The following is a 20,257-nucleotide window of genomic DNA, read 5'->3' as shown; positions in this document are numbered from 1 at the left end:
TTCTGTCATACTCACATAGTATTTTGTGTATATTTCTATTGAAACTATCACTCAATGTTATAATAGTCACTCAGAGTTATAACTTTTAAAAGAAACACGTATTAAGACTTTGGTTTCAAGTGACAAAGAGCCCACTTCAAGCTGGCCTATATGAAATAGGATTAGCCTTCAGGCATGGCTGGACATAGAGGCTCCAATGATGACACTAGGACCTGTCTCTCTTCTGCTCTCAGACTGGCTTCTTCCTGCATCGGCTTCCTTCTTAAGGAGTCTTGTGTAAAGCACCTGCTCATATCTTTCAGGTTTAAGCTCGAGTTCAAGTTGAAAAGTTCTTTCTCTCTTAACAACACCAGCAAAGTCTGGTCCTGTCTTTCACAGGCCCAGCTTCAGTCTTATTCCTGGTCCTGGGCTGGGAGTAGAGTCAGCCCCACCTGAGCCACAGGCACTGAGAGAAGTAGGGGTGAATGCCAGGAGGGGAGGTGGCTGGGCAGGGAAAAGTGCTGTCTGTCCACCACAGGCCTCAAGACAAACTGTTTCCATCCTCCAGGCAGGAGATGTGGCTTTTTCTCACCTTTGTACCCCCACTTCCGAGATCAGGCCTGGCCCAAAGCAAGCATTAGTTGGCATTTTATGGGTGTAGGACAAATAGATGGAAAATTAGTGCTATTTTGTGCTTAAGGAACACGCATAGCTCTGGGGGCTGAGGGCTGGGCAGCAAATGGCCCACAGTAGCTGGTCCCCAACCACCCACATAGAGCCAACATGGCATTGTAGATTTCTGTGAAGAGCCAGCAGAAGACAAATCCTGTAGACTAGCCTCTCAGGATGATGTAAGGTGGCAATAGGGCATGGATGCACCCTTCATATGGGTCTCAGAGGCCTCTTCTACCCTGTTCCCAAGGAGGAATGTAGATCACCAAAGATCTCTCTCACACACACACACACAGACACAGACACAGACACACACACACACACACACACAGACACACAGACACACAGACACACACACACCTCTAGCTGAAAAGGGCAGGTGGGTTTTCTGGAAGGGAAAGGAGCAGTTACCAGCCCTATGACCATGCAGGTCCCTGGTCCAACCTGACCCAGTCGGTAAACAGAGCCATCCTGCCACCTGTGCTGATGCAGTCTTGTGCCCACCCTGCCCAGTATCCCCAGCGTCATCAGCACGGGGTTTCCCATACTAGGGCATTCAGACCCCAGGGGCCTGGGGAAAGCCTCAGATGGGCAGTTTTTCTTTCATAACCATATTTATTTGAATGTTTATTAGTGAAGGAAAGTAACTAACCTGCCAAATATATGCTTTAAATAGTGATAGAGAGTTTAGCTTTTGAATAGAAATTATTTTAAATTTAAAGAAAAATATTAGGCAAATATTTATACAAGAAGAATGAGAAATGGGAGCTGCTGTGAGGTTGGTGCAGAACAGGAAGGTTTGGCGTGTACTACCTGCTCTCATGTCAGCCTCACAGCTGGGTTTGTAGGGAGGGCATTAGCTCAGTCCTCCTCATCCCATTGCCCAGCGAATTTAAGTTCTGGAAACTTTCCAGTAGCCCAGCCCAGTTCTAAAACAACAGCAGGAACAACCACACTAGCTAACACTTTTGGAGGAGGCTGAGGTTGAGTTACCTGCCCAAAGTCACACAGCTGGTGGCAGAGGCAGCTCTTGGTCTTGACCACCAGACTATACTGCCTGCTGAGATGGTGCAGAGGCTTGGGGTAGGTGTACATGAGGAGAAGGTATAGCACCTTTTGGGTGAAGAAGGGAGTCCACAACTCTAGGGCACATTCAGATCATTGTCTGTCACTTAGTATCTGTGGCTAGTCCATCCTGCCCTGCTGCACCCCACGCAGACCTTGAAATGGCCAATGAGGCCTCTCATTCATGCTTACACCCACTCTCCATCTTACAGGGGCCAGTCACGCGCTCATGAGTGGATGTTCAGAAGGGCTGGGGCTGCTCCTTTTGCTCCAGCTCATTCTTGCCCTCTGAGTGAGCAGGACAAGGAGTTCCAGTCCGGCAGAAGCAGACACACCAAGCAGCACTGGTCTCCCCCGCCCCCTCCCCGCCCCCTTAGCCAGCACAGCCCAAATACAGCATGTGCTTCTGCAGGAGTATCTATCTGTGGGGCCATGGTTCCCCCACTCCTTATGGGCCTTGGCGGACTCAGAGAGCCTGACATAGTGGTGGAAGAACAGGGACTGATGCCAGTATTGGGGCTTCCAGATCTCCATCGGCCAAGGCTCTAAAATTGCACTGAGAAGGAGCAGCCATTGCATTTCAGCAGCATGTCGGTGATGCCTGCTCAGTTATTCCTGGGGCCAGGGTCTGGTCTTCTCTCCCCAGGATAGGGGACAGAGCACCTTGATGGTATTTGGTGCACTTCAGAGAGGGTGTGCGCCAAGCTTCCAGGAGCCCACATGTGTATCCCTCCCTCAGCCGAGAGCACATAAACAGCAGGGGGGGCAGGGATATGGAAGACTGTTCTAAGCCCACGCCTGTGATTAGAAAAGCCTGTGATTTTAAACCTCCACATGGAAGTCTGTGGTTTAGAGATTCCATGATTCAGTGTCCCAAGCATAATAATGAGTGGGGAAAGAGACTTGCAGAAAATGACATGCAGTGTAATTCTATTTATGTAAAGTTTAAAAACATGTACAAGTGTTCATGCAGTTTGCAGGTACCTATCTACTAGGAAGACTGAATAGGAAAGTTTGCTCTGGGAGCAAATTCACTGTGGGTTTGTGAAGATGGAAGGATGGTGAGGGGACAGAACAGAGGCAGTAACAGGACTTCCATAAGATTCACAATGTTATAATTCTTATAGTGGGTGAGAGGTAGATCAGAGTTCATTGTATTCATCTTTATGCCTTTTGATGTATTTAAATTTTTCTTTAATTTTATCACTTAACATTTAATAATTTCATCAACCCTTTTTTCAGGGTCCACATGATACCTTATATTTTCTATAAGCACAAATATGTAATTAAATGCATAGAAAAGTTCTGGAAAGATGTGCTCCAAACAGATGACAGCTATTTCCATCTTCTACCTCTGCAGAGATGGGAGAGGGGAGTAAGATTTAGGGGAGTGGTCAAAGTGGACTTTATTTTGTTTTTAAAAAAAAGATGTTCATGTTCTTTGTACAATTAAGATTTTGTTTCTTTAAAATGTAAAGCTTAAGCAAATGGGGCAGAGACAGGGGAAATCCAGGACTTGAAGGATTTGTGATTCTGATATTTGAAAGGTCAGGGGCTCTGTTCAGCCCCTGGGAAGATGTTCAATCCTTGGGACTACATGCTCCAGCCCTCTCTATCCATCCTCTAACCAAATGCTGTCATGCCCTTTTCACACTAGGGACAGATGGGAGCACATCAGCTGCAGGTTGCAGGAGCAAGAGGCTACCTGTGTGAATGTTCCTGTCAGGTTGCAGGCTGGAATTTTCCAGTTGGGAGGAGAGTCCATAATGTAGGATGTTTTCCCACTCATCCTTTGGCAGCTACTTTCTCCTTATGCCTGACCCTGTGCTGGACACCACTCAAAGTCAGAAATCGAAACAGCCCAAGTATACTGCAAACGCTGCCCAGGTGCCTTGTAAAGGCCTACACTCTTGGCGTTTGTTTCTGAATGCCAAGGTCTTTGTCATTTGCCTTATTTTAAAATAACAAAGTAATGTATAAGAAAGATACATGTAAATTTATAAGGAAGAAGTGCCAAAATACAATGGATGTGCAGACAGATGTCATGGTCCCCCTGGGAGACCAAGAGAAGAAACGTGGGGAAGGGACACTGGAACAGCTTCTTCAATCAGGGGTAGCCCACTTCTCTCTGAGCCTCAGTTTCCTCCTCTGGAAAATAGACTTCATAAAATAATCCCTGCTTTTAGGAGGTCATGAGGGGAGTTGTTAGGGCCTACAGTTAGGAGTCATGGAGATATGGATTCAAGTCTTGGCTCCACCACTGCATTGAGATGTGACCTTTCTGAATGGGAGTGATTAACCTATTTTGTAGGGTGCCTCTGTGGTTTCACTAAAGGTTAGACTCGAAACAAAACAAGCCTCATGATGCCCTTGTGATTATAGTTATTTTTATGTTGTACCACTCCACTGAGGAGAAAGGTAGAGTGGGCTCTGTAACATGTTAAGCCCACTTCTTTTCTGGAGGGAAGTCCATGCTGTGGGAAGATTGGTCATTCAAAGATTCACTTCAAGGGGGCAAATCAGGAAGCACTGGGCCATTCTGACGTCGTTCATTGTGGCTACCTGGTTGCCTCAGCTCTACCCCAGCTCCATACAAGAATGTGGAGTCAGAAGAACTTGCTCCCACTTCTGCCACCCTTTGCTTGTCTTTGAGTTTCATTTCCTCCACTGTAAAGAAAAGAATAAAACTCAAGGATACAGCATCCCTCCTTCCCCTAAATTTAGTGAGTCAGAGTCCAAAGAAAATGGAAGAAGAGAATGGTCCTCTGAGATGCCAATCAGGGACCAGGCATTCATCTTCATTTTCTCATATAATCTTCCCAATGAAGAAGTTTTGCAAACTCACTTAAGAGCCAGGACTCTGGAGCCAAACTGCCCTGCTGTACCACCCATCAGCCCTGTGAACTTGGGCAAGTTAACCTTCAGTTTTAGTTCCCTTCTCTGTAAACTAGGATGATAATCTTATACCTCATTGAGGTTGTCCTGAGGATTACAATGCATGTGAAAATTACATATGTGTGTGTGTGTGTGTGTGTGTGTTTTAGATAGGTATGGAATTCCTAATTTATAGAAGAAACAGACTCTGATCAGCTTGGCATCAGATAAGAAGGAGAGAGATCTGTATATGAAAGAAAAGTGAATCCAGGAGATGATTGTGATCTCTCCTTCACCTCCCTGTGGCTCACCCACTCCTGCCACACTTCCTCCTCAATGATAAAATACACTAAGCTTATTTCTGCCTCAAGGTCTTGACATCAGCTCTTCCCTCTGTTTGGAATGCTCCTCCCTAGATCTTCCATTATTCAGGTCTCAGCCTCCATGTGCCCTCTTAGAAAAGGCTTCCCTGACCACTCCTTCTGCTTTAGATGGCTTCCTTCTTCATCCGATCCCTTTTCCCTCCCTTCCCTCTTCTGCTTTATTTTTATCCTGATCCTTATTATCATGCAAAATTGTATATTTGACTACATGTTGATCTGCCATTTTTCCCTTAGAAAGTAAACACTATGAGGGCAGATACTTTGCCCTGTTCACCACTGCATTGCCAGTCCAAAAGCAGTGTCCGGCACGTGGAAGGTGCTCTGGGTTGCTTGTAGAATGAATAAGTGAATGTGTGAATGAATGAATGAATGAATGGGCACCACAGCTAAACCAGAAATTCTCCCAGCTCCAAGATATGACAAACAAATGAGAAGACAGCCATGCATCTGTGCAGATAGTGTGTGGTAAGCCCTCCTGAAACTCTGTGACATAGCTGTTACGATCCCATTTTACAGAGCATAAATCAAAACTCCCAGAAGAGAAGCGGCTTGCCCAAGGTCTCACTGTCCTTAGGAGGCAAAACCAATTTTGGAATTGGTCGGTCTGACTCCACAGCGCCAAACTCGTGCGCTCCACGGCATGTCTCCTGCCAAAGGCAGAAAAACCACCCTGGAAAGCAGCGTCATACCAGGGTCAGGGGAAGCGCACGCATTTTAGCAACAGATGGCCAGCGCTGGCTAGGAAGGGCCTGGCACGCCCACGGCGCCCTCGCACCTGCGGGGGCGCTCTCGGTCAGGTAGATGACTTTGCAGCTAAGGGGCCTCTGGACGGCCGCACTTGATGCTGCAGTTGCCATGGCGACGAGCACCTCGGCGATTGGTTCAGCGCGGTCGCACTACGTTGCTTCTTGGGCGCTGGGGGATGGCTACCGCGCGCCCGCCCCTCCTCCGGATGCTGCGAGAGCAAACCCGGCGCAGATTCCCCGAGCCCACCCCTCCTCCTCCCCGCGCCCCGCCACCCCGGATGTGCGGCAGGAAAAAAAAACCTAGGTGGTCCCAGGTAGCAGTGAGTCGACGCCTCTGCCCAACCTGGCTACAATGGTGACTCAGTGTCCTCGCAAGCTCCTGGACAGGGTGTGAGCCCTGCGTGCTGGGGCCCCTGGGAGCCAGCTACTGCCAAACCCCTGCTCCCGCCCCATCCTTCTTGGAGGAGTCCACCATCCCCGGGAATGTGACTCGACTCTCGTGTTAATTTTATCTCTTCCACTTCTCGTCTGAGCATCCTGCTCTTCCTCTAACTACGTTAAGCCTTCCCAGCTGGAGAGGGAGAGAGAGAGAAAGAGAAGGGAAAAACAGCCCCCAGACAGGATGGCTTGCAGAAGACGCTATTTGTGAGTATATGTGGCAGGTTATGCCTGAAACTCTGAAGTCAGAGGCCAGAGAGGCTCCAGTTGAACTTGGAGCTGGAGTGAAGGGCTTGTGGGGGCGGGGCAGGTTGCCTTGCATGTGGCTTGCAGAGGGAGCCGGCCACCCCGTAGAGCTACCAGTGTTTGTCCCCTGCAGCAGAGATGTTTGTCGTTGTCGAATAGAAAAAGGCTGTTTGTCAGCAGGTCTCCATCAGGTTGTGAAATCCCTATCTCTGAGGGCAAGGACCCTCCCCACCCAAATCCACATACAGGGTACCCAGACATACTGGCATTTAGTATAGCCCTCAATATGTCTGGAAAAAGCCTCTTGTGCCGAGCTCAACCATGACCGACACTTCAGCCATGCCTGATGGAGGTTAGCAGGAATGTTGGGGTGAGACAGTCTGTGTCCATCACCAAGAGGTGAAGATCCAGCCCACTGTCACGAGCAGGGGGCACTGGTATCCCTATTCCCTGTGCCACCCAGGTGTTCTATGGGCCAGTAGTAGAGTGCCTGTCTGTTAGACCTAATGCCAATGGCAGAGGCTGTTAAAGTCTGTAAAGGGCGATGACATCACAGACCTTATGGGTTATTTATGGAAACCAAAGTGATGCCTCGTTAAGCCAGGCTTCCCTGGGGCATCCAGATTAGAACGCCAGCTTCCTTCACAGCTCTGTGGGGCTCTGCATTGTGCTCTTCCAGGGTGAACGACCTTTGGTCTCTGGCCTTGCAGGACCCCTCCTCTGGGACCCAGCTCAAAATCTCCACCTGCCCTAGGCAGCTTGCTTGCTGCCCGGGCCATTTAGGGCTGTTTAGTGACCTCAGATCTTGTCATTTAGAGCAGAGCCGAACCCTCTTGAGCTGGGCTTAGTCCCCAGGACTAGGAAGGGTAGGACTGAAGCAATATGTATGAAGACACATGGGAGGTTAGTCCAAGGCCTTGCAACGCCCAGTACCATGACAAGGGCCCATAGAGCCCCTAATTAGGCAGTACCCACCCTTCTCCATTGCGGAATAGCTCTCTTTCTAATGGAGTTTGAAAGAATGAAAAGATAGCTCTGCATCAGCAGACCCAGGTGGGAGCCCTGTGGATGACGGAGGTGGCCTGCGTCTATGATTTGCTGTGATATTTGTCTGCTCTTTTAGGGGAAAAGCTCACAGATTGGTTTGTTGATATAAACAGAATACAATGGATCTCTCATTTCTTGTGACAAAGCCCTGGCTGTATTTTTGGAAACGAATAGTAAATCCTTACCCAGTGTGGAACTTCTGCCACTGTCTCTGGGAATAGGTCCTCCCAAGGCAGCTATCTTCTTCCTGTCACCTTTGCCTGAGCCCAGGGGCCTGATGTCGGAGAAATTCTCAATTTTCGTGGGTTGTCAAACCCTGGGTTAGGGGAGATGTTGTTAGGGTGAAATTTAACAATCTTCAATGTGTACTGATGCCCAGTGATGGAATCTTTACAACAGCTTTCTCTGAGAAAGCACTAAGACTCTCATTTTAGAGATGGGGAAACTGAGGCTTAACAAAATTCCCCTGGAAACTTGGATTGTACTAGCCTGGGGGAGGGGGTTCTAGTCCAGGCTTTATATTAGACTCACTTGTGGAGAATTTTTTAAATATCCATACCTGGATCCCCCACCCAGAGATTCTAGTTTATGGGTCTGGGGGAGGGCTCAAACGTCAGAATGTTGTTAGTTCTCCATGTGATTTTAATGTACATCTGTAGTTGATGCTCATGTTTGCAGCTACTTCTCATGGCCATGCTGCCCAAGCCTGTCCAATCATCATCTTGCCAGGGACACAACTATTATACAGATTTCGACACCTTGCAACACCAATACAGATCTGCCTGGGGGCTCAGTAACCTGTATTTTAACAGGTGGCCCCGGCAGGTTTACTGACCCATGGACTAAACTTTTCTTGCCCGCTTAACTGGGAGAGGGGCTGGACTGGTGTGAAGTGCAAGCTTTTCAGGGGCTCTGTGCTTCCTGCCTCCCATTCCTGTGAGTCTTTTCATGCTTTTCCAGCTCTCAGGCTCCCACAACCCAGCATCATAACATCCAGGCCATCCCTCCATGTGCTGCCACCAAACCACCAAACCTCTGGGCACCAGAGATTACAAAGAGACTAGGGAGGGGGTGGCTGGAGAGGAGTGATTGCCCTGTTTTTATAGAAAGATTTTGAGACGTAGAGAAGGCCTTGCTTGATGTACAGGGGCACTTGGTGAGTGTGTGTTTGTTCACTATTTTGGCCTTACCCAGAGCCAGGAGGGGTGCTGACTACCAAGCATAGAGTGTTCCCAGCACCTGCTGCTCAAACCTCATTGTTACCATAGAGAAGCTTTTTTTTTTTTTTTAATTATTTATGCCTACAGCACCTACCTAGTCTTCCTAGGTGATCTCCGATCCAAGTTCTATCCAAGCCCGACCCTGCTTAGCTTCTGAGATCAGACATCGGGCTTGTCAGGATGGCATGGTCATGGCTCCACTGGGGCGCGAACCCAGGACCTTCTGCATATAAAGCAAACGTCTTAACCACTACACTATGGAACCACGTCCACCATAGACAAGGGAAGGGGAGGTGAGTATCTCTAGAGGTCTAACTTACATGGCAACTGGAAAGTCAAGCACAGTATCACAGTATCATTGTAGCTAACATCGAGTCACTTCGAGAGACTTCTTATGCCTTGTTGCCTCATTAGTTCTTACCATCTGCGGTAAAATGCGATGTTACTGGTCCCACTTTACAGAGGAAGAAACCGAGGCTTAGAGAGGGTTAAGAACTTAACTGGGGTCACAGGATTGTTTCCTGATATACACTTGGCAATAATATTCTTCCCCCAAGTATGCCACACACCAGACATAGACAGACTTGCTCTGGTGCCCCCATGGACCCTGCCAGCATGCCCTCCTCATCCCTTCCCTGCTACCCTGTCTTCCATTTTCTTCCCCTCCACCCTCTGGACCCCCTGGTGTCGATCCCAAGTTGGTGTTATGGAATCTAGACTGTTGTTGAAAGGGTGACGGGTCACTTACAGAGGTGGCATAGTGAACAGGATAAAGGATGACAGTGAAAGTATGAGAAGATTTATTAATGAAATGGTGGGGCGAAATCATGAGGCCTCCAAGAGTCAGTTCCTTAATCAAACTTGCTAACAACTGAGGTCATTACTGTACTGACAGCTTAATTAATGGTGTCTTAATTAAGGTCAGCCCCCTTCTGACTGTAATTACCATCTTACTGGGCAGGCATATCCTACTACTTGATGCAGGAAGTTGGGCTGTAGAAAATTTGCATTGAGTATGAAATATAGAGCTTTTGAGGGATGAGGGCTGAAGCAGGCCAGTCTCCTGCCTCCAGCACTTGCTCACTCATTCATTCATTCACTCTGCTAGAACTTCCATGGCCTCCTTCTTTATTCCTCCAGGGCTTTGCTCTAACCACCAAGTCTAGCTTGAAGATCCCACCCTGGCATTCTCTCCACCCTTCCCTGCCCAGCACTGTCTTTGTCTGGCCCACTGCTGTTTCCTAACTTGTTGGTTGACTGTTCCCTCTTTACCACTACAATATCAGCTATACCAAGGCAGAAGGGATGACAGTATGTTAGCTGCTACTATCTTTAGCTCATAGAAAAGTGGGCATATAGGAATTACTCAGTAAATCTTTGTTGAATGAATGAGTTATGGATCCTGTGCTGGGCATTACCCCAAGCAGTAGGGCACAGAGTTGAGTAAGCAATAGTTTCTGCCTTCTGTGAACCTGCAGGCTGGCGGGGGAGACAGATGTGAATAGACAATGTCAATACAAAGTGCCAAGGGCCAGGACAGAAAAATGACCCAGAGATGGAGAGGGTCACCACAGACTACAGCTTGCATGTACTGTAAATGAGGGTTTGCAAGGAAGTCTAGGAAGGAAGAGAACTCTGGGTGTGCAAACATCAGGCCTCAGATCCAAGCGTTGTGCAGGCATTAGCTTATTTGACCCTCATAGCGACTCTGGGAGGTAGAGCTGTTGTTAATTATCCCCATTGTTCAGGCAATGCAACCAAGTTACTGAACAACTAGTGCCAGGAACACCCACTGAGGGGTAGAGGCTAGACTTGAACTCAGATAGTCCAGCCCCAAAGCCCAGCTGTAATGTTCTGCTATATTAAAGATTTTTGCTGAAAGTAATTGTGTCTGGCCTGAGCTCCAAGTATGAAAGAAGAAAGAGATGACATTGGAGGTGTGGGCAGGACCCAAAGCAGGAGTCTTCTAGAGTGTGAAGAGCAAGTTCTCCCTGAGGGCAGTGAGCCATGAAGAGCCATGGAAGATACTGAGTAGGGTGGGAGCCATGGTTACCTCACTGCTTCACAGAGGGAAGTTGGAGGGGAGAGGCTGGGCAAGGCTCTCAACCAGAGTCGGGAAAACCCACAGATTGAGTGAGGAGAGTGTGGCTTGTCCCCTGGAGGTCTGCTAAGGGCCATGGCTGGGAGCCAGTGTGTTGCTAAGAATGTACCAGGTCATGGTCAACAGACTAACTCTGTGCCCTGGGCTGAGAAAGGCCCTTCCCCTCGTCACCTCCCATGTGACCTCCAAACTTAAGTCAGGTCTGGCCTGGGATGGTGCCAGGTGGCCTGGACAGGGACTCCCAGCTTCGTCTTAAGGACAGTACCAAAAATAATAGGTCAGTGCTTGGCCAGGGCCAGGGTGAGTGCTCATCCTTGCCTCACTCTTGACAAAGTGCTTTACCACACCTCCTCCTGTCTCCTGGTAGCAGTCCTGTGGGGAGGAGTCTGCCCTTACCCTCAGACCCCTCTCTTCACCAGCCCCAGTCTATCTGGAGGGGCCAGGTACACAGCAGGTAGACAGATGGAAGAGCTGGGGTGGCCAGGCAGACACCTAGGTGATGGGGACCCCGCAGTGCTTTGCCCCAGAGCATGTCTCAAAGAAGGTCCCAAGCACAAGTTTTTGTTCCTTTATACTCACACATGCTCTGCATAGAACTAGAATATGGCCACGGCTTAGCCCCTCGTCCTCGGCACTGAGGGTGCCTTGTTTGGCAGCAGGTAGGAGCTCAGCACTTATGGCCTATGGATAAGACCAGTTTTGTCACCTCCATCAGGGGCCTAAGAGGCATTGTTGCCAGGTGCTAACTAAGTTCCCATCTGCCCCTCCTCACACTGGCTTCTGTTCTCGCTCTCCTTTCTCCTTCCACTCAGCACCATCCCTTAGTATGTTAGGCCCAGGCACTCCTGGGAGCTCACAGAGCAGGAGAAGAATGCTCCACTCCAGCTCTGCCCCTGCCTTGCTGTGTGACCCTGGGCTGGCATCTTGCCTTCTCTGGGCCTGTGACCTTGTTTGGAGCCAGAGTGGCAGGGTCAACTCTTGTAAGTTCTCAGTTATGCTGAAACACACAGAAGGCTGTGAGGAGAGGGGCCAGTGGCTATCAGAAGCAAAATCTGAACTTCAAACATTCTGGATCCTTTACACACACCCAGTTTTGTCTGTCACTTGTGGCCACCATGGGGTCATCGTCCACTAATTCATTCACTCAACCCACAGTGGTTACAGGGCTTTGTGCCAGGCCTAGTGGGGCTATAACTATAAATGGGCCAGATGAGGCCCTGCCTGCATGGAGCTGACAGTCTGGAGAAGGGATATAATGAATTAGGCCATAAAGGCCCACCACGCACAAGTCTTGCACTCTCCTGTCAGGAGAGCTCACATCGCCACATTTTTGTCCACACTGGTTCCTCTAACGGGAAAGTCTTTTACCCTCCTTATTGAAGGCCTCAAGATCCAACTTATGCTTCTTTCTTGACTCTCCCAGGCAAACTGGTCCTCTGCTGAGGTCCTGAATCACTAGTCCTTCCCTCTGCCACAGCGCAGGCCCCTCTCTTATCACCAGACTGACAGCTTCTCAGGCAAGGCCCTGCCTTTGCTTCCTGGGATCCCTGCAGCCTCAGCCTGGCCGGGCACCAATAACCTTTAAAAAAAATTGTGGTAAAATACATATAACATAAAATTTGCCACTTTAATCATATTTAAATGCCCAGTTCAGTGGCATTTGTGCAACCATCACCATTATCCATCTCTAGATCTTTTTCATCTTCCCAAACTCCATACCCATCAAACACTAACTCTTCATGCCTCCTTCCCCCAGCCCCTGCCAACCACCATTCTACTTTCTGTCTCCATGAATTTGACTACTCTAGGGACCTCATATAAATAGAATTACACAGTATTTGTCCTATTGTGTCTGGCTTATTTCAATGAGCATAATATTTTCAAGGTTCATCCACGTTGTAACATGTGTCAGCATTTCCTTCCTTTCTTAAAGCTGAATAATAGCCCATTGTATGTATAGACCACATTTTGTCTATCTATTCATCTGTTTATGGACACTTGGGTTACTTCCACTTTTTGCAGATTGTAAATAATGCTGCTATTAATATGTGTGTGCAAATATCTCTTCAGGTACCTGCTTTCACTTCTTTTAGATATGTACCCAGAAGTAGGATTTCTGGATCATATGATAATTCTATATTTACCTTTTTTGAGGAACAGCCATACTTTTTTCCACAGAAGCTGTACTATTTTACATTCTACCAGCAATGCATAAGGGTTTCAATTTCTCTACATCCTTGCCAACACTTGCCATTTTGTTTTTAGAGTGTTTTTGTTTTTTGTTTTAGTTTGTTTTTACAATAGCAATCCTCATGGTGTGAAGTGGCATCTTATTGTGGTTTTATTTACTTTTTCCTGAATAAAGGCAGGTGTGAGTGATAAAGTTCTGATGGAATACTCAGCCCATAGGACCCCTAGCACTGACTTTGGAGAGGTGGGTACCTGATAATACCTCTACTGCCTTTGTCAGAGTTTCTGTCCTAGGGCAGAAGTAGTGGGAAAGTGGGTCTCTGGGCTCCCCACTCAGAATCCAGTCCTCCAAGACATAAGTAGCTCAGGGAGTTCAGTCCTTAGGGGTACCTGGCACATAATATGTGCTCAAAAATATTCAATCATTCCTATAATTAAGAGGTAATTTATCCATATGATATAATTTATTCATATGGTATAAAAATGTCTGTACACAATACAAAGTTGCCTCCCTTCTTTTTTATTCCTCTTCCTAGAGGCCACTATTATGTGCAGTTCCTCTGGAATAATTCTGTACATTTACAAGTGTGCTTTGTTATGGAAGCACCTTGACCAGATAGCCAGTTAGTTACACAAAGCAGTTCAGTTTCCACTCACTGCTTTATAATCCTGGATTTGAACCAATTAAAGGCTCAGTTTGAGGGACAGGGTGACCAGCTGGACTTGAAGGAGGGGAGAGACTCCCTCTGGTCAGAAAACATGACCCATCTCTTGCAGGGGATCTCCGTGAAGGAAACAAAGTCATGGCAGGAGAGGGGAAGCTGTTGGGACTGGTTCCTGGAGTATCCCAAGATTAAGACTTCACCAGGCATTCTAGGAACATGTTCTTTGTGACTTCATCATTGTCACCTTGGCTAACTCTATCCAGATCAATTCTGTTGGGCACATTTATTACTACCTGTTGTGCACTGGTCCTGGGCTGGATCTTGGGGAACAGCAGTCCCTACCCAGACACAGGTGGAGTTGCCAGTGTAGGGAGCAAAGGGTATGTGCCACCGGTTTTCAGCAAGGCCATACTGCCCCCTTGAGGACCATTAGAGATGTGAGCGGACATTCTGGGAGAATTCAAGGGGAAGTGTCTGATTGGCAGGGGCCAGGGAAGCTAACACCCTACAGTGTGGGAGGCAGGCCGGTACTGCCAAGAACTTGTGAATGTCTTACCAGATATTCATGGAAGTGAAAATCCATATGTAGTTATCTGAGCCTGGGACCTCACTCCAATTCATATGATTTTAATATACATTTAGTTTTCCAGGAATGCAACTACTCTTATCACAGTTGAGGAGAGGTTGAACTTTGACATGTTCAGAGCTCTGCCAAGAGCTTTCATCATACAGATTATCACATCATGGATGGCAGTGTTCCTTGTGGTACCCAAATTGCAAGATGTTACCATTGGGGAAAATGGAGTAAAGTATAGACAGGATCTCTCTGTATTATTTTTAACAACTGCTGGTGAATCTATAATTATCTCAAAATAAAAAGTTTAATTTTAAAAAAGCTGGGGGCAGGTATTATGTCTGATGGGCTAGACCCTTGATAACTATGAGACACGAAGGCCACTGACACCCATTGTCAGTCTCAGGCCTCCTGTGGGAAGCCTCTGGGGTCACCAACCTCTGCTGTCCTCCTCTCCCTGACAATTGAGACCACTTGACCCTTTTTCCCCAAAGATGAATCCTACCAGGGGCACTGGGACAAGTCTCCTCCTCCAAGAAAGACAGCATCAGCCCCTTTTGCTGCCAGCTGGAGTTTGGTTGGCCCCCAGTGATGAGTTTGAGACCCTGGGGCAAGGTCTCACCCACTGTCCCCCTACTGGAGCCAGGGCCCAACCCCATGCAGCGACCCCCCTCTGGTGGGCCTGCCTGCTTCCCTGTGCTTGCTGACCATCTGCTCCCTCCCACCCAGCCTCTGCCCAGTGGTACATGAGCGATAATGCAGTCATCTCATTCTTCCCTGTCTCTCAGTCTCCCATTCTTTGCCTCTTGCTCAGCAGCAGGGACTTGGAACAGATGCAAAATGAACATTTCTTGAAAATGGCATTTGAAGACAAAAATGAAAACTAGCCAACTAAAACTAAAAGGGTAAGGGAAGCAAGTACATTTGATGAGTTCGTCATCCTGCAAATTGACTATTCAATGAGTTGGCTTTTGGCAAATTGGTTCATCACAGATCGCAGGAGAGATGGGACAAGGCTGGTGGAGCTAGAGAATGGGGTTGTAGCGAGACTTGGTCCTATATCAGCTTAGGGATCTCGAGGGCCAGACTCACTAGACAGAGCCCAGATGAAGGGTTCTGGCCTTCCCTTCTCTGTTTATCTGATTTCCTGGGAGTGAGCTGGTGACACCAGGGATCTAAGGAACTGGACCTGGAGATACCTCAAGTCTCCAGTCACACGACCCTGATGTACTGTACTGGCCTGACCTCAGCGAGACGAATCTCTCAGTTCTGAAAGGGTCCCATCAGTGCAGTCCCTGAAGCTCAGAGGGTGGCCATTCAGAGGGTAGCTAATTGCAAGATGTTTTATTGGCTCCTTTGGCCTCGTTTTTCATCAAGATAGTCCCCAGCATCTGTTTAGAATGTTTAATAAGGGAAGTTTTACATTTTTAATCACCATGGCCCTCCCTGAAATTTGCAGCCCAAATGTTACAACACTCGCTGGCCCTGAGATAACACAAAGCATTTTCCTCACATTTGCTCTTCATTATCAAATGAGAGAGGCACTGGCTTCACTTAGTCCAGTGGGGATGGCCACAGGCACCTCCTGGGGCCCTCAGATCCCCCATCCTTGGTCAGGTTTCATTCAGTCTCTGACTGCCTCCAGGGCTGCTGAGTGATTGGGGTACCTTGGAGGAGCTCCCTGAGATGGGAGGGACCCAACAGAAGTGGGGACCAATGTACTGGGGTATTCAGGGTCTTTTCCAGTCCCTCCCCATGATGCAGGGCCCAGCCACCCTCCGAGAAACTTCTCAGATGGAACCCCTTATCTGCCACCTAGTGGCTGTGTGACTTGGATAGACAACCTCAGATTCCTTTTCTGTAAATGGAGTCAATAATTTCAATTTTGCAGGATGACCATAAGGATTCATTGAGGTAACAAAGCACATGGTAGATCTGTGCCCTGTAAATACTATCCTCTTCCTTTCGTCCCCTAGATTCTTACTGCACAGGGATAGGCTTGGGGAAGTACTGAGACTGAAGAAACAGGGACATCTGGGAAGGGGAAGGAAGCCAGGTGGGAAGGAAGCCAGGGCCTGAAGGAGTGTATTAAGCAGAAGTCTTTAGTTGCAAAGGACAAAAACTCAAGTCAGAATGGGTTTTAATAGTTCTCATCAGTGAGCAGCCTAGGGGTTGGGGTTTGTTGTTGGGCTTCGGTACTACTAGATCAGGGTTATGACACCTTTATTTCCACCTCCTGCCTGCCTTTCCCCCAGGCCGTTCCCATATCGGGGCTCTGGCCACCTCAGAACCCTCACATCCCCCACAGGTCATCCCTGTGGCTCATAGCCACTCCTCAAACCATCTCCATGGCCTAGAGGAGGCATGTGCTGATTGGCCATCCTCTGCCACTTGGCCACTGCTGGAGCTGGGCAGATGGTATAAGCCTTACCTGAACCACTGTACTGGGAGTTTAGGAGGGGCTTCAAATATGTGTTTTGTTGGAGAGGGGGCAGTAAGCTGAGACTGGAGACAGTCCACTAAGTATACTTGGAGTTAGAGAACAGCATAGAGTGAGCTAACAGCTTCAACTCAGTAGTGGGCAGATATCCATGGCCACTGTAGCCACAGCTAGGCACTAGGGAAGCAAGCAATTGGCTGGGCAGCTAGCCCCTGACTCCAGCACAGAGCCTGAAGGCATTGACTCTGAGTGAGAGGGGCTTTGCTCTGTGGCCAAGAGGAAAGGTTTTACAGCTGATTGTGTCTGGGTAGATCCACAGGACCCCTGATTCTCAGGATCCAGCTACCTACCATCTACCCAGGCTGCCATACTTCCTTATTTCTTTGCCATCTGGGACTTATAAATAAGAATCCCTCTTTTTGCTATTTCATCTTTCCTCTTTTCCAGTGATATATACTACAAAAAAAAAAAAAATGCCTGGAGCAATGGGTATTACCCAAGAAACTCATCATCTATTTCAGATTGACCTCACATCCTTTTCACCAGCACCTCAGGAAGTCTCCCTGGGGAGTAGTTGTTTGGGTAGAGGCAGAGAGAGAATTACGGGGCAAACAAGCATGCGCTGCAGGTTGCACATCCTTATGTTCCCATCTGTAAAATGGGCCATTCTCAGTCTCTGAAGCCAGGTTGAGGATGCACAAAGATGACCAAAAATGGCACACAGGGTCCTCAGGTAAGAGCAATTTCTCAGCAACGGCAGGGCCACTGATAGCCTGGGATTCTACAGCTGGAATGAATAGCACCCTCACTTTTGTACACTATACTTCCCAGTTTACAGAGCACCCTGGAAGCTCTGTAACAGAGTTCAGAGGCCCATCTATAGAAGAGGAGACGGAGGCTTTGGGAAGCAAATAGCTCATCTCAAGGACCCCCTAGTCTGAAATAGAATTCAGACCCAAGTAGTCTGGGTCTGGTTCTGGGTCTTGGGTTTAGCAGTGTGCTCCCTGGACCAGGTCTTGCTCTTTGAGTGCCCTCTCTCCTGTTCTCAGGGCTGCTACCACCTCCTGGAACCTATGGCTAAGACATCTGCCAACCTCAATGCCTATGAGCTGAGCAGATACTGCTCTGGCCACATGAGCAGGGCCCCCTCCCTCTCAGCAGCCTTTCTGAGTTGGGCTGAGCTTCTGGCTTTACCTCTTTCTTGTCTTTGTTCTTTAGACATGCCCTTGGCCAGTCATTAAGGCCTCAGACAAGTCCCTGTCAGGGAGCCCCAGTTCTATACAGGACATGAGCGCAGAGAGAACAGGGCTCTTCCCAAAGTTGCCCAGCCCATCAGTGGAAAACCAGGGTATGGAGTCAGGCTTGAGGAAGGCAAGACTGCTTACCCTCTCTCCTAGGGCCACGTCTGCCTGACTGACATTACACACATATCAGGGTACAAGTTGTGTGACAGGGCACATGTATCTGGGCCAGGCCCTGCCCCCTTCCTCCAGCCACAGCCCCTCCTTTCTGTGGTTGACATGACCACATTTTCCCTTTTAGTTCTGGCTTTCCCACCAGATTGTCACCTCATGGCCCACCACTGAGTGCCCAGGCCTGGAGCAATGCTTGGAGACAGTAGCTGTTCTACAACTATCTCTGTACCGTCTAAGAGACCAGAGACCCGGGGGCGCTGCACAGAGGAAGTGGCACTTGAACCAGGCCTTAGTGAGAGGCCAGAGCCTGACACAGAGAAGCTCTCAGTATTTATTGGGTGACTGAAACATGTCCAGCATTGTCTCCTTCAGCTTGAAGTGTGTTTTCTGTCTCTTTCTTTCATCCAGAAAACACTGTCCAGAGGGCCCCCTGTGCCAGCCCAGGCTGGGTCGGAGGGCATAGTGGGAAAAGCCAGAGAAGGTCTAATGGGGAAGCCACAGCAGCTAACAGCAGAATGACCAGGGTGCCCACTGAAGGATGGCCCAAGGCTAAGGGCTGGTGGGGTAGGCATCAAAAGCATCACAGACCTCAGTGGCTTGAGGGTCTGGATGGATAACAGTGCTTTTGCCAAAGAGGATCTCCAGTGTGCAGGCTGCTGGTGCAGGGAGATGCATGTGGGACAGCCAGGGCAGAGCTGGGCAGCACCTAGCTTGGTGTTCTGCAGATTTTCGTGGGGAGAGGTCAGAGGCTGGGATGGACATGTATTCTTATGCCCAGTGAAGACGCTGCCCCTCCAGCCCCCCACTTGGCCCTGCACTTCGTTGTGTGAGGGCATCCAAAGTCTTCTGCCAGAGCTGCAGCCATCTGCTGGGAGAATGCTCCATGTCCCAAGCAGAGGCCAAATGCATCAAGAACAGAGCATGGCATCTTGCCGCCCCTGAAATAGAAGCCCTCACATTGCAGCCTTCAGGATGAGCTTCTTTCCTCTCTAGTTCCTTCCTTTCATAAATGGAGCAGGGGGTTTCAAGCTCCTTATTTATCCAAAGACCACCACACTCCTGGATCCAAGGGCTGGGGATCCTCCCCCACTAAGGCTTCAGGCCCCACTGCAGCCCTCAAGAAAGTGTCCCTGCACAGAGCCAGGGTCTGCTTCCTGCTGCAATTTTGTGTCCCCCAACGGCTGTACAAATTCAGTTCCCCTTCCTTTCTCTCTTACTCCGTCTACTCCCCAGTCCAGTCTGGCCTGCAGTCAAGGATGGTGCCCAGGGGCTCTCACTTGCTGTGGCTAGGCACCAGCTCTTTCTCTCTCTGTGCCCAGCTCACTCCTGTGCAAGGTGAGGGCAATAGCAGTACTTACCCCGGGGTATTTGGAAAAATGGAAGCCACATGCCCAGCTCCCACACACAGTATTTTTAACTTTCATTTAACTAAAATGAATCAACACACCCACTTTGAAGGAAGGGGTGGCAAATCTAAACGAAAGAACTTGTGAGTTAAACCCAAGCTGTTCCACAAGGAGTCCCAAACAAGATGAACCAAAGAGGCCCAAGCAAAATTACATCATAATTAAAATGCCAAATGTTAAAGACAAAAAATCTTAAAAGTGGCAAAAGAAATTCAGCTAGTTACATATAAGGGAGCTCCCATAGGACTATCAGCTGATTTGTGGACAGAAACTTTTCAGGCCAGAAGAAAATGACATAAAACATTCGAAGGGATGAAAAACAAAAACCTACAACCAAGACTACTTTACCCAGCAAAGCTATCATTTAGACTCGAAGGAGAAATAAAGAGCTTCCCAGATAAGAAAAAGCTAAAGGGATTCATCACCATTAAACCAGTATTACAAGAAATGATGAAGGTCTTCTCTAAGTAGAAAAGATCAAAAATCTTTCTTTCTTTCTAGGAAAGAAAACAAATTTCAGTGACAAAGGCAAACAATTAGTAAAAGCAGTGGCTCAATCAACTATAAAGCTAGTACAAAGGTTAAAAGATACAAGTAGGAAGAGCGTGTATAATTATAACAATAAATTAAGGGATACGAACACACAAAAGAAGTAAAAAAGAATGATGAAAATTGTGAGTAAAAATTGTAGTGATTTTAGAATGGCTTTGAACTTAAGCAACCATCAACTTTAAATGTGCTGCTATAGACATAGCATGCTATATGTGAAGCACATGGTAACCACAAACCAAATATC

The 20,257-nt window shown here is 48.1% G+C and overlaps 1 protein-coding gene across 5 annotated transcripts in view; it reads left to right on the top strand.

The window, feature by feature from the left end:
* The window catches only part of IQSEC1 (IQ motif and Sec7 domain ArfGEF 1), a 385,819-nt gene that overhangs the window by 218,564 nt on the left and 146,998 nt on the right, over window positions 1-20,257 (top strand). The gene's annotated exons all lie outside the window — the stretch shown is intronic.

The sequence above is a fragment of the Pteropus medius genome, unplaced genomic scaffold (genome assembly GCF_902729225.1).
Source record: "Pteropus medius unplaced genomic scaffold, Ma_sr-lr_union100, whole genome shotgun sequence".
NCBI lineage: Eukaryota > Metazoa > Chordata > Mammalia > Chiroptera > Pteropodidae > Pteropus > Pteropus medius.
The sequence above is the reverse complement of the archived record's forward strand: the minus strand, read 5'-3'. Positions and strand labels throughout refer to the sequence as shown.